Source organism: Nycticebus coucang, chromosome 8 (genome assembly GCF_027406575.1).
Source record: "Nycticebus coucang isolate mNycCou1 chromosome 8, mNycCou1.pri, whole genome shotgun sequence".
NCBI lineage: Eukaryota > Metazoa > Chordata > Mammalia > Primates > Lorisidae > Nycticebus > Nycticebus coucang.
In genome coordinates, this window is record NC_069787.1 from 123,760,319 (window position 1) to 123,772,431 (window position 12,113).

General features: G+C 43.4%; 1 long non-coding RNA gene across 3 annotated transcripts in view; it reads left to right on the top strand.

The window, feature by feature from the left end:
- Positions 1-12,113, top strand: part of LOC128592732 (uncharacterized) — a 135,441-nt gene that overhangs the window by 1,315 nt on the left and 122,013 nt on the right. For all 3 annotated transcript variants that reach the window (XR_008381995.1, XR_008381993.1, XR_008381994.1), the window contains exon 2: positions 10,773-11,166. This is a non-coding gene — a long non-coding RNA (uncharacterized LOC128592732). The remainder of the gene's footprint in view (positions 1-10,772; positions 11,167-12,113) is intronic.

The following is a 12,113-nucleotide window of genomic DNA, read 5'->3' on the forward strand; positions in this document are numbered from 1 at the left end:
TTTTCTTTTGATCCCTACATCTCTGACCATCTTTTTATCCCATGCTGAACCTCTGAACCTTTTTATCCTCTGCTGAACCTTTTTCTCATTTCTCCATCCAGGAATGAGAAAACTCGTCTTTCTGATTCACAGCATTTTTTGTTGTTGTTGTTGTTAAGGCTTAATTTTTTTTTGTAGAGACAGAGTCTCATCTCATCACTCATCATCCTCAGTAGAGTGCCATAGCTCACACAGCTCACAGCAACCTCCAACTCCTGGGCTTAGGTGATTCTCTTGCCTCAGCCTTCTGAGTAGCTGGGACTACAGGTGCCCACCATAACTTCCGGCTAAGGCTTAATTTTTTTTAATTTAATAGAATTAGAGGGTACAAGTTGAATTCTAGTACATGTTTATATTGCGTAGTGGAGAAGTCTGGGGTTTGTATCCATTTACTGAATAGTGTAAATTGTATCCCATGTAATTGTAATTTTTTGTTTGTTTGTTTTGAGACAGAGTCTCGCTATGTCGCCCTTGGTAGAGTGCTTTGGCATAACAGCTCACAGCAACCTCCAACTCCTGGGCTTAAGCGATTCTCTTGCTTTAGCCTCCCAAGTAGCCACAATGCCCGGCTATTTTTTGGTTGTAGTTGTCATTGTTGTTTGGCAGGCCCAGCCTGGATTCCAACCTGCCAGGTCTGGTGTATGTGGCTGGCGCCTTAGCCGCTTGAGCTATAGGCACCCAGCCAGAAAGCACACATTTTAATTGAATAAAAGTATTAGCAGAAATGAATCTAGCCAAGTGAGACTATTGGTAGATAAATGAATGAGTTGTCAGGCTAAGAAAAAGTAGAATGGTGAATGTGTAATTAGCTATTTTAACAGCGGTCCTGCTAATAGACCCTAAGTTCACTTATGTCTAAAAGACAATCCAATGGCTCGATGCCTGTAGCTCAAGTGCCAGCCACATACAACCAGAGCGGGCCAGTTTGAATCCAGCCAGGCCTGCCAAACAGCAATGACAACTACAACCAAAAAATAGCTGGGCATTGTGGTGGGGGCTTGTAGTCCCAGCTACTTGGGAGGCTGAAGCAAGAGAATCACTTAAGCCTCCTTAACCTCCTTAAGGAGTTGGAGGTTGCCATGAGCTGTGATGTTACAGTACTCTACCCAGGGCAACAGCCTGAGGCTCTGTCGCAAACAAACAAACAAACAAAAAAAAAAACACACACACACACACACAATCCAATGTTAAAGTTATCTGTATTTTTACTTTTTCAAGACCATGGCTTCAGATAACAGCTAAAGTGACAAGTGGAATTATCAATGGCTTTCCTGGGGCTACTAAAGAATCATATCCCCCATGTTTAAATTAGTTCTCATTCCTTTAGACTCTGCAGACTCTCTGGGGAGCGTGTTCTTCATTATTATTTAAACTTCAGTTTCTTTAATCCTGAAATCACAATTGGCATCATTCCACCTTCTTCAGCTATCTGTTATTTACCAAAAGGCCACAGGAATTTAATAACTCACCACCAAAATTCAGGCAAATGAAGTTCCCATCTACGCTTTTTTTCTTTGAACTCCTGGCCTTAAGCCATTCTGCCTCAAACTCCCAAAATGCTGGATGAGCCACAGTGCCCAGTAAGAGGCACCGGCTTACTAGAGGGTATGGTGTGCATAAAGACAAAGGTTAAGGTGACCAGTAAGTGCAAAAAGTAGACAGGGAAGAGAGAAACCGTCATGACTGATGTCATTGGGGAGAACTTAAAACCTTAAGAAGCTGCTAATCAGTCTGGGCCTGGTAGCCCACGCCTCTAATCCTAGCACTCTGGGGGAGGCCAAGGCAGGTGGATTGCTTGAGCTCAGGAGCTGGAGACCAGTCTGAATACGAGCAAGACCCCATCTCATAGAAAAACTAGTAGGTGGGCGGCGCCTGTGGCTCAGTGAGTAGGGCGCTGGCCCCATATGCCAACGGGCGGGTTCAAACCCAGCCCTGGCCAAACTGCAACAAAAAAATAGCCGGGCGTTGTGGCGGGCGCCTGTAGTCCCAGCTACTCGGGAGGCTGAGGCAAGAGAATCGCGTAAGCCCAAGAATTAGAGGTTGCTGTGAGCCGTGTGATGCCATGGCACTCTATGGAGGGCAGTACAGTGAGACTCTGTCTCTACAAAAAAAAGAAAAGAAAAACTAGCAGGGTATTGCCGCAGGCCCCTGTAATCCCAGCTACTTGGGAGGCTGAGACAAGAAGAATCGCTTGAGACCATGAGTTTGAGGTTGCTTTGAGCTATGATGGCCATGGCACTCAACCCAGGGCAAGACTGTGTCTCTAAAAAAAGTTCCTTATTGAGAGCAGGTGTGGTGGCTCAGGCCTGTAATCTTAGCACTGTGGAAGCTGATGCAGAAGAGCTCTTGACCTCAGGAGTCTGAGACCAGCCTGAGGAAGAGTAAGACCCCTCTCTACAGAAAATAGAAAAATTAGATGGGTGTGGTAGTGCACAGCATACCTGTATTCTCTATTCCCGATTACTTAGGAGGTTGAGGCAGGAAGATCCTTTGAGCCCAGGAGTTTGAGATTGCTGTGAGCAATGATAACACCACTGCGGGCAGTGCCCGTGGCTCAGTGAGTAGGGTGCCAGCCCCATATACCAAGGGTGGTGGGTTCGAACCCCACCCCGGCCAAACTGCAGCAAAAAATAGTCAGGCATTGCAGCGGGTGCCTGTAGTCCCAGCTACTCGGGAGGCTGAGGCAAGAGAATCACCTAAGCCCAGGAGTTGGAGGTTGCTGTGAGCTGTGACGCCACAGCACTCTACCGAGGGCAACATAATGAAACTCTGTCTAAAAAAACAAAACAACAGTGCGGTGCCTGTGGCTCAAAGGAGTAGGGTGCTGGCCCCATATGCCGGAGGTGGTAGGTTCAAACCCACCCCTGGCCAAAAACTGCAAATAAATAAATAAATAAACACAAACAAAAAACACCACTGCACTCCCGCCTGGGAAATATATAAATAAATAAATGTAAATAAGTAAAGTGAGGACATCTGACTGGACCCCTAATATGTCTTAAATACTTTGACTCTGCTCATCTAGATATCTTGAACCTCAGACTCATCTTTGGTTTTATTTCTTTTTTATTATATTTCATTTTTTGGTCTTTTTTTTTTTTTTTTTTTTTGGAGATAGTCTCACTCTGCCCCTGGTAGAGTGCTGTAGTGTCATGCCTCAGCCTCCTGAGTAGCTGGGAATATAGGTGCCTGCCACAGTGCCGGGCTATGTTTTTATGTTTTTGAGATTCGGGAGGAGGCGGAGGTCTCACTCTTGCTCAGGATGGTCTTGAACTGGTGAGCTCAAGTGATCCACCCGCCTTGGCCACCCAGAGTGCTGGGATTACAGGCATGAGCCACCACGCCTGGCCTATTAAGTTTCATTTATTTTATTTTATTTTTTGAGACAGAGTCTCACTCTGTACCCTGGGTAGAATGCTGTGGCATCATAACTCACTGCAACCTCAAACTTTCGGACTCAAACCTTTCCCTTTGCCTTAGCCTCCCAAGTTGTTGGGACTACAGGCACCAGCCACAAAGCTGGGCTAGTCTTTCTATTTTTGGCCAAGACACGGTTTGACTCTTGCTCCCGCTGATCTCAAAGTTCAAGCAATCTGCTGCCTGGACCTCCTAGAGTGGATTACAGGCATGAGCCACCCACCACCCTTTGGCCTCTTTATTATGTTTCAATCAACAAGTCCTGTTCATTCTTCATTCCAGGAAGGAAATTGTTGTTGAAGCTTCCTGTACTATCCTCACAGCTACCGTATCCGTTTTCACCTCATGCTTTCTTCCATTTCTTATCCATCTTGGGAAATTTCTCAGGTAATCTTGAACTATCCATTTCATTTCAGTGCCTCAAATTAAAACTTTGAAGATAAAAGAGGTTGAACACTTTTTAACATTTGGGGCTTTCCACAATCTAAATTGACCTTGTCACTCATTTCTTCAGCATGTGACAGCCTCACCTTACTCCCCACTATGTCTCTGCCTGAACCAAGCACTAGCTAACAAGCATGTTCTTTACTTTGTTGATTTCACACCTTTTCCTCATTCTGTTTCTTAAGCCTACAATATTGTTACTCCTTTCTGCTGATGAATTCCTTCCAATATTTCTTTCCCTTGGGATGGGGTCTTGCTATGTTGCCCAAACTGGTCTCTAACTCTTGGGCTCAAGGGATCCTCCCACCTCAGGTGTCCCAAGTAGCAGGGACTATCGGCATGTACCACCATGTCCAACCCTACCAATGTTCTTGAGATATGGGATGAAGTTCTACTTTGCCAAAAGCTTTCTCTCCCTGGATCCAGCCTTTTTTTTTTTTTGACTTATTTTCCTATTTGTTGGACCCTTTCTAACATTTATGACCTTTAGTGTACATTTTGACACGTGATTCTATGCTATTATGCATTATTACTTGATTGCTTCATGGGTATATGTCTGCCAAAAATGAGAACATTTTTACAATTATTTTGCATTCTTTTCTTTTTCTTTTTTTTTTTTTTTTTGCAGATTTTGGCTGGGGCTGGGTTTGAACCTGCCACCTTCGGCATATGGGGCCAGTGCCCTACTCCTTTGAGCCAGAGGCACCACCCTATTTTGCATTCTTTACAGCATCTGGTAGACACTGTGTGTATCATAGGCACTTAATCAGAGTTTGTGAACTGAGAGAGACTTCCCACATGGGTCTTCCCCTTGCCATAGGCTCTGGTGCTCTTTACTCCTTCTGTATTCCTCTCTGTTTAATAAAATTCTATCTTAACCATTAAACTAGTAGAGCAATTGCCTGGTCGAATGGCAGGTCTACTTTTAGATCCCTGAGTGTTGTTCAAACTACTTTCCAAAAGGAACATACTAGTTTGCAGTCCCACCAGCAGTGTAGAAGTGTTTCCTTCTCTCCACATCCATGCCAATATCTGTAGTTTTGGGATTTTGTTATGTGAGCCACACTTACTGGAGTTAGATGATATCTCAGAGTGGTTTTGATTTTCATTTCTCTGATGATTAAAGATGATGAGCATTTTTTCATGTGTCTGTAGGCCGTGCGCCTGTCTTCTTCAGAGAGGTTTCTCTTCAAGTCCTTTGCCCACAATGAAATGGGATTACTTGTTCTTTTCTTAGTAATAAGTTGGAGTTCTCTGTGGATCCTGGTTATCAAACCTTTGTCAGAAACATAACCTGCAAATATCCTCTCCCATTCTGAAGGCTGCCTGCTTGATTTACTTACTATGTTCTTGGCTGTGCAGGAGCTTTTTAGTTTGATCAGATCCCAGTAATGTATTTTTGGTGTTGCTTCAACTGCCCAGGGGGGTCCTCCTTATAAAGTATTCTTTATGAGGCCAATTCCAGGCCAATTTCTTCAAGAGTTTCCTCTGCACTCTCTCCAAGAATCACTTTATAACAAAGATATTTGCACCAGATTGTTCATTGCAGCTCAATTCACGGAAGAAGCCCAAGTGCCTATTGACCCATGAATTGATTAATAAATTGTGGTATATGTACACCATGGAATATTATGCAGCCTTAAAAAGATGGAGACTTTACCTCTTTTATGTTTACATGGATGGAGCTGGAACATATTCTTCTTAGTAAAGAATCTCAAGAATGGAAGAAAAAGTATCCAATGTACTCAGTACTATTATGAAACCAATTTATAATCACTCACACTTTCATATGAAAGATAAATCACAACTGTAGCCCAAGATGAAGAAAGGAAGGGAGGGGGGAGATTTGAAAAGAAAAAAAAAAAGAATTTGCAGACTGATTTGCAACCTTTTCTCCTAGTGTCTTGCAAAGGCAGCCAATTTTTGCCTTTTCCTTTCTATTTGGGTTGCAATTCCATCCTCAGCTATCTGTCCTACCAACATCCTCTCTCCCTAATGGAAACTTCCAAGGCTCGCATTTATCCTGTTCTTATTTATTTCTTTAATGTTTTTTGAGACAGTCACCCTCTGTTGCTTTGGGTAAAATGCTGTGTTGTCATCATAGTTCACAGCAACCTCAAACTCCTGGGCTCAAGAGATCCTCTTTGCTTCACCCTCCCGAGTATGTGACTATAGGTGCCTGCCACTACACGTAGCTAGATCCTGTTCTTTTTGCAGCACTTTGCAGCAGACCAGCCATGCCTCCACTTTTGCTCAATTTTTGGTCCTTATGATGTGCTAAATAGTCACAACTTGTTTTCCATACAGGCATGGACTGCAGAACAGGAGGCCTACTGGAATTGCTATAACAGAGAGTTGTGTGTATGGAGGGAACAGAAAGCAGCACAATAAAGTGTTTTGGTGTCTAGGTGTGCACATAGGCTCTGGCACAATTTTTGTAACTATGTCCAGAAATTGAGCATGTGACTGAGATGTAAGCCATTGGTAATTTCATAAATGGAACTGTAAAATCAACAAACTCATAGGTTTGCTCTTAGAGCTAAAGATTTTTTTTGTTTGTTTTTTTAGAGACAGGGTCCTGCTCTGTCATCCAGGCTGGAGTACAGTGACTCAATCATAGTTCACTGTAACCTCAAACTCCTGGCTTGAGCAATCCTCCTGTCTTGGCTACCCAAAGCAGGTATGAGCCACAAAATCTGACCTAGGTTAAAGTTAGTATTATCTAGTCCAATCTCTCTCTTTTTACCCTCAAACACAAGGAAACTAAGGTCCAAAGAGGCAATTGCAAATAATAGATAATAAGTATTGGCTGATGGCAAATACCCAATCAAGTCTGTCCTCAGATGGATTCGTTCTTCATGGCATTTTAGATCAGAACCAACTAGTCTAAGTCAGCAATTCAAGAGTAATTTATGCTTGTCAACCTGACTTAAACAGACCACATCACCAACAGTCTGGCCCTGCTGGCATCTTTTTTTTTTTTTGAGACAGAGTCTCACTTTATGGCCCTCAGTAGAGTGCCATGGCCTCACACAGCTCACAGCAACCTCCAACTTTTGGGCGTAAGCGATTCTCTTGCTTCAGCCTCCCAAGTAGCTGGGACTACAGGCACCCGCCACAACGCCTGGCTATCCTGCTGGCATCTTGATTTCAGATTGGTGAAATCAATTTAGGACTTCTGACATCCAGACCTGTAAGAGAATACCCGTGCATTTTAAGCCATCATGTTTATTGTGGTTTGTTACAGAAGCCCTAGAAAACATACAGTGACCTTAGAGTTTCTGCAAATAAGGGTAAACAGGTGGTATCTTTGCTCAATAGCACTGTAAAGTCAGCTAAGCCATACTGATCATACCTATTATGCTATCAGATGGGGCCACCGGCCTTAAGCCAGGGGAAGCTTACGTATGACAAGGATAAGAGTATCTAAAACAGGCGGTGCCCACAGCTCAGTGGGCAGGATGCCAGCCATATACACCCAGGCTGGTAGGTTCGAATCTGACCCAGGCCAGCTAAACAACAATGACAACTGCAACAACAACAAAAACAGCTGGGCATTGTGGCAGGTGTCTGTAGTCCCAGCTACTTGAGAGGCTGAGGCAAGAAAATTGTTTAAGCCCAAGAGTTTGAGGTTGTGAGTTGTGACACCATGACACTCTAGTGAGGGTGATACAGTGAGACTCTGTCTCAAAAAAAAAAAAAAAAAGTTGTGTGACTTTAAGCAAATTATGGGTGGTCCCTGGGTAAGGGACAAGATATGTTTCTGAGAACAACTTTCGGTTGGAGTTGTAAGTAACCTGGACCCCCAATGAACAACACATATTTGGTAATAATAAAACAACAGTACTCAATGGCTTGTATGTGGTAATAACACAGTGTACTACTGTAATAGTAACTGTGTTGCAATAAGTTACAGACACTATTGTGCTCTTTCTTTTACTTCAAACAAATAGAACATAATAGCAAACTCATGAGAAGTTTAGATAGGGACGGCACGGTGGCTCACTCCTGTAATCCTAACACTCTGGGAGGCTGAGGCAGGTGGATAGCTTGAGCTCACAGGTTCGAGACCAGCCTGAGCAAAAGAGAGACCCAGTCTCTACTAAAATAGAAAAACTGAGGCAAGAGGATCGCTTGAGCCCAAGAGTTGGAGGTTACTGTGAGCTATGATGTCACAGCACTCTACCCAGGGCGACAGCTTGAGACTCTGTCTAAAAAAAAAAAAAGTTTAGATAGGAGAAATTTCGAAAAAGAATATTAAAGGTTAACACTCACCTAATGTTGCATGGACGTCTTTCTTACTGGAAGGGGCAGTTTTGAGGGAGGAAGGCAGGCTGACATTAATCAGAAGATTTTAGACATGAGGCTGAAGAGGATGGAGTGGGTACTGGAGAATCAGGATTTGATTCTGTTGCTGGAGAAGGGAAGCTTTCGACTGAAGTCAGTTTGCTCAGGCATTTTCTTTTTTTCATTATAAATAACCTTGTAGAGGCTGATGTTCTTATTACCTGCACTGCAAATCTTGGTAAACTGCTCAATGTTAGGATCATGCTCCTCAAGCTTAGCAGCTTCAATAGGATGAAAACCTTCAGCTAATTTTTTATCTTAAATTATTTTGGCTCTGGATCTTCTGATTCTTCCTGCTCTTGTACTTTTACCAGCCACTTCTCTATTACATCTATGAGAGTAACCGTTACTATAAAGATGCACCAGTGACCTGCTGAAGCCTTTTTGCTTACATGCATGGGAGAAACTAGTTCCCAAGCTAATTTTTTTTCTGTACAGGCAGAGTCTCACTCTATTGCCCTCCGTAGAGTGCTATGGCCGTCACACAGCTCACAGCAACCTCCAGTTCCTGGGCTTAGGCGATTCTCTTGCCTCAGCCTCCAAAGTAGCTGGGACTACAGGTGCCCGCCACAATGCCCGGCTATTTTTTTGTTGCAGTTCGGCCAGGGCTAGGTTTGAACCCACCACCTTCGGTATATGGGGCCAGCGCCCTACTCGCTGAGCCACAGGCGCCGCCCCCAAGCTAATTTTTTACTTATAAATTATCTTTAGGGGGAGGCAGAGAAGCCTGTTCACAAGTACAGAATGCCATTTAAGTCAAGTCATCGATGAGGGGCATGGCTGTTATTTAAGCTGAGCTTTCTCATCAATATTAATAACTCCTACCACAATAGATTATTGTCAGGTAAAATGGTTGTAGAAATTCATTTACCTTCTAGTCCTTGGAAATGCAAATTATCCACTTGGTGTTGCCTAATGGTTAGTGCCTTTTGTTCTGGCCCCAAGGACTTTTGGTCTGCCCGCCATGAACAGTTTGTATTCATTCATTCATTCATCCATTCATCTTTAAACTCTGATTTATTTATTTATTTATTTTTAGAGATAGAGTTTCACTTTGTTGCTCTCAGTAGAATGCTGTGGTGTCACAGCTCACAGCAACCTCCAGCTCTTGGGCTTAGGCAATTCTCTTGCTTCAGCCTTCCAAGTAGCTGGGACTACAGGTGCCCACCACAACGCCCGGCTATCTTTTTGTTGCAGTTTGGCTGGGGCCGGGTTTGAACCCTTCACCCTTGGTATAGGGGGCCGGCACCCTGCTTACTGAACCACAGGTGCTGCCCATAAACTCTGATTTATTAATTGACAACCAAATATCAGGCTTTACTGTAGTCATTGGGGATATGGTGATAAGACAGATTCTGCCTTCAAGGAGTTTGCAGATGATACGCAGATAAAAGATTAAAATCACTTTGGCTGGGAAGGGCGTGATGGCTTATGCCTGTAATCCTAGCACTCTGGGAGGCCAAGGTGGGTGGATTGCCTCAGTTCACAGGTTTGAGACCAGCCTCAGCAACAGCGAGACCTCATCACGAAAAATAGCCAGGTGTTGTGGCAGGCACCTATGATCCCAGCTACTCAGGAGGCTGAAGCAAGAGAACTGCTTGAGCCCAAGAGTTTGAGGTTGTTGTGAGCTGTGTGTCTGCTAAGGGTGACAAAGTGAGACTCTTGTCTCTTAAAAAAAAAGGCAAGGGGCGGCGCCTGTGGCTCAAGGAGTGGGGCTCTGGTCCTATATGCAAAACCACACACACACAAAAAAAAGGTAAAAGGATCTCTGAGCTATATTAAGTGAACAAAAGGAAATTTCAGCACAATATATATAGTAAGATACCAATTACATGTATGTTACATAGAGATACGTTTTTATCTGGAAGACTATGCTTTCATCTTGGGGGAGGTAATGAGATAGTTTTGGTGAAAGACTTGGTGAAAGACTGGGGGAGGTAATGAGATAGTTTTGATGAAAGACTGAGATAGTTTAGGTGGGAAGGAGGCTTTTGTATCTTACTTTGCACAGTTCTCTTTTGCAGTGACTCTCAAACTACAGAGAAGGAACAATTCTTACAGCCTGATGTGGAATTATGCTTTTGTAAAATCCAATAAAGATCAGTTACTAGTAAAATGAAATTGTAAAAAACATTTGGAAATGCAAGCCTGCCACACCTAAGGTGCATCTTAGAATGGGTACAGGCGAAACTTACTAAAGGCAGAATACAAACGTCTACGTACAATAACTAAGAAAATGCCATGAAGGCTACTTTGTACAGTTTGATGAGAATATTTCAGATTGTATATGAAACCAGCACATTGTACCCCTCGATTGCACTAATGTACACAGCTATGATTTAACAATAAAAAAAAATAAAATAAAACCGAAATGCAAGCCTTAATTGTTTATCATTAGAGTTTTAATTCTGTACTTACCTCATTGAGGACTGGTAACAAAAAGTGCATAATAAGGTTGCAGGGCCATGGGCCACAGGTCCCTCTTTGAGTGACTTTACTTCTTGTTTTTTCTTTTCTTTTTACAGTGAACATACATGACTTGTGGAACTGCAATTAATTGTTTTTTTTTTTTAAATTCCAATTCACTCCAATAATAATAGAAATAAAAAGATGGCTCAGTGAAGTGGCTCACACCTGTAATCCTAGCACTCTGAGAGGCCAAGGCAGATTGCTTGAGCTCAGGGGTTTGAGACCAGCCTGAGCAAGAATGAGACCCCATCTCCACTAAAAATAAGAAAAACTGAGGCAAGAGGATCCCTTGAGCCCAAGAGCTTGAGGTTGCTGTGAGCCATGACACCAGGGCACTCTACTCAGGCGCCAGAGGACTCCATATTAAGAAAATAAAAAGGAAAGAAAAACAGCACACAGAAATGCTTCAGAGGATGGAGTAATTTTATGGACAAGCAAAGGTGACAGGAGGTAGGTAATATGGGTCCGGGTCTTAAAGATTGCATACATGGGTAGTTGTCAGAAGGGTAAATGTGGAAAAGCATTTAAGGTAGAGGGAAAACAGCAGCCGAGATGGGGAGAAATGAGAATGCTGGGTTTGTTGAGAAATACAGTGGACATCTGTTGTTTCAGCTAGCCCAGCATTCGGTCTACCTTCAGTTTTCCCTTGGGGACCCATAACTTCTCCATTCTCAGCAAATGTGGTTTGGGTGGGGCTGACCTCTTCCCCCGATTGTGAGCTAACCCAAATCTCCCATCCCCCTTCCCTTTCCCACGAGTGATTGGTTGAGAAGTCTGTCAGGTCCAGGACTTTTGCAGGAACCTTGGCAAGTCGGGGGGGGAGAATGCTTGTTCCTGCTGAGATTGCTGAGAGGATTGCCAACTTGACTGGCAGAAGAGAACTAGCTTGAGAATGGAGCCAACCAAGCAGGGCAGGGACCAGAGCTAGAAACAGAATCCAGTGATGTGTTTTATGCCCCTGCATGTAGCTGTACCCATGCTCTTCCCCTGGGATTTTCACTTACATGGACACGTAACTCCTTTTTATTCATTTAATCTTAAACCCATTTTACCTGAAAGACTGGTACAAGCAATGCTGTGGGGTGCTAGAATGTGGCTGAAGTGGGCAGGAGCTGGCATGTGAAGGGCTGAGGAACAGGCCCTCATTTGAAGGAGCATCCGAGAGCTCTGGAGGGTTCTAAGCAGTATCACCTTAACAAGAAAATGAAGAGCTATCAATCAGGAACTTCAAAATTAAGATGTAGTTCTTCAAGCTTTTCTAGTTCTAGATTTTTGTTAATCTTTGTTTCCCTTTAATGATTACTAAACTTCAAAACATGGAAGGAGGGCTAGAGAATGGGATGGGGCTGGAGCAGTGACTTCACAGTTTGGAAATGGGCCTGGACAATTAATAGAAA